The sequence below is a fragment of the Dermacentor andersoni genome, chromosome 7, assembly GCF_023375885.2.
Source record: "Dermacentor andersoni chromosome 7, qqDerAnde1_hic_scaffold, whole genome shotgun sequence".
Taxonomy (NCBI): domain Eukaryota; kingdom Metazoa; phylum Arthropoda; class Arachnida; order Ixodida; family Ixodidae; genus Dermacentor; species Dermacentor andersoni.
Genome location: NC_092820.1, coordinates 63080913 through 63083879, shown reverse-complemented (window position 1 = coordinate 63083879; position 2967 = coordinate 63080913).

Sequence of the window (2967 nt, the reverse complement as noted above, 5' to 3'; positions counted from 1 at the left end):
CACCGGGGTGAATAACGACCCCGTTTGAAGCTGTCGATATAAAACCGCCTCCTTACGGGTCAAGCCCGGATGAGGTGGCGGCAAAGTCCTTCGCTCTAGTCTGTACCACTTCACAATTTCGTTGTACAAAGTCATTTTATCCTTGGTCGAATTATTATTTGTTGCTGTGGCCGAGTCTCGAATCGTGAATCACCAGCCATGCCTGCTGCTATGTCGGTCTGCCGTCGGGACTTTAGGTGCAAAAGACCGAATTTCAGAGCGCAGATATTCAAGCAAGCTTCAAAACTGGCGAAGCAGTCAGCATGGCGCGAAGTTTCGCTTACCCAGTCCGACGAACTGCAGCTATCCAGCGCGCCCGACGCTCCGCTTTGTGAGGCCTTGAAGGAAAACGGTAGAATCTGATGTTGGGATTCAGGCCTTCTTGTTCATGGCAGCCCCGACGCAGAAGTAACGACGGTGACGCTTTTTCGAGGCTGAGCTAGGTCTCTCCGGATCGGCGTCGCGGATTCCTTCTGCTTCCAGCATTACGACTCACGGAGAGTCCGTTTTCGTTAAACTATAGGCTGCGGCTAGCTCGCAGCGTGGTCGGCGCGGTCTGTGAGGTGACGAGCCTTTCCGCACTCGCAACAGGGTAGAAAAACGTGCGAATCGAGGCAAAACTCGGGCTACAAACGTGCTTCGTCACAGCCAGGGCTCAATACTACCCAAGCCGGTACTACTCAGATAACGTTTCGCGCGCCGTCACCAGGCGCCGCTACTATACCTCAGACTCCAGCGCAAGACGCCCATGCCGCTATACCCTTACTCGTCAATTACCATTTCTCTCAACGCATCACGAATTCCTTCTGTCATCAGACAGTAATCAATGGTCGATTGCCGGTTTCCCACTTCCCACGTGGTCTGCCCGTGACACTTAGGCTCTGTATTCACGATGACAAGGTTATATTGCTCACAAACATCTAGCATTGACTTCCCGTTGTTGTCGGTATAGCCAACTAGATCCTGCATGTATTCATTCATGTCACCTTATAGGATAATTTCGGCACCATTTCCGAAACCCTTAATATCGGCACTTAGGCATTGTACTAAGTCTTGATTCATCTCTCTGCAATTATTTACGGTCCACAAATACTTTACGCCCAGCCAAGTTTTCCTTCCACTTATTGTGCATGGTAACCAAACGTGCTCTTGACATTTTGAATTTACTCTTTTCGACTTGGCTCCGTGATGGATGAGCATTCCGACTCTCATACACTCGGTGCGCCCTCAGGCGGTGAGCACAGAATCCTGCCCCCCTGCCTGACACCGGACACTGGACGGCGAAGGGTGGACCTAGAACAGCTCCGCTTTTATTATACTGCCCCTCGGTTGACCACCTTTCTTCTCGTTGCAAGCACTATCTAATACAATAATCGCCTTCCTTGTCCACAAATGATTTAGCAGGTGACTGTGCTGTGCTGCTAAGAATCAACGATTCGAAACTACGTAGCTATTGCACTCTCGGATGTACGCATGAACGGACTTTACAAGGGGAGCGCTGCTTTCAAAACGAAACATACGCTGTACCTCTTTCTTCTTCCTTTATATCTTTCGCGATAACGTGTGCTTTGAGGTTGAGCTAAGTGCCCTAAGAATTGCTCATCTTGAACCCGAAACTATGCGCAGACCCATCACAACCTTGCACTGTAATCGCTCAGACTCGTTCCGTCTGCAAGAAGACTTGTATGTCAAGAATTGATCTGTTTTGATGCTGTTCGCAGAAGCTGGCACTAAACCTCAATGTATGCAACTGATGAAAGCTGTGGTTGTTCGGGTCGTGTCTGATTCTCGCTTCGAGCGTGTGAGCTGGGGTGTGAATGTCAGGTCGAACATGCATTCTCTGTAGTAGTAGTAGCATAAACTTTACTTACGTTATGCGCTTTGGGCGATGGGTGGGTGCCTCGGTAACGACTTCATTGGTCTCTGCGGTTCGCTGGACTTAACCGAGAGGAGTTCTTTAGCTCTCTCGATCTTCGTTAGCAAGCCAAGCCTCCCACCGCCAGTTACTCGGCATTTGCGCCATCGTACATGTTGTGTAAAAACTCAGCACCACAACGTGATCGGCAAGTTCAATGTGAAGATTAGGTTCCATGCGCTGTTTTCTTCCGTTTGCTGCAGCATGTATCAAGTTTTCACGCCACATGGTGCTGCGCATGGTTTCACTATCACGCGCTCTGTGCAGTGCCTATTTCTCGCACCAGTAGTGTGCATGCAATGGACACTACAATGGTCTTAGTTGCAAGCACAGGGCAGTAATGTGTGCTACCCTGCAAGCGCGCGGCTACACTCGGTAGTGCGGATAGCTATAGGGGCTTGTTGGCACGGCATGCCTTATTTTGCGGTGTTCGTATGGGAGAGCCGAAAGCGAAGAAATATAAGGTGATGAAATGCAATGGAAGGTACAGAAAAAGGACGCACATGGGATGCAGAAAGGAACTGCGTGTTGAAGCGGCGACAACTTGAGGCGAGAGCGCTCGGCCCATGTCTGCTGTACGCTGCTACGTGTATGTGCGGTTACAGTGAATACCAGCGTCGAAACCACGCTTGCATTTTTTTCTCGTTCGGAGAAACCCGATTTCACACACTTGTCTAAGCAGTAGTAACCATACCTCGACTAAGTGTAAGGAAAAAATTTACATCAGCGCTCTTATACTCATCTGTAAAATCACATTTTCGGTGCGCATTAGAATAAAAAATCTTTTGCAAACATCGAGCTGTCTTTATTGAAGTTCTTTTTTTTAATACATCTTTATTTCTGCGTTTCATAGGCCAAGCCTTGCGGCAGAAAAGGGGTGCTCTATGGGGGAGGGGGAGGGGGACCGGTGCTCTCTTCTTCCTCGAGGTGGAGTGGTCCCGAGGTCGGCTCTGCAAAGAGGCGGCCAGGCCCTTCCTTCTCCCTGAAAAAGTCCAAAAAAGCACTCCAAAGCT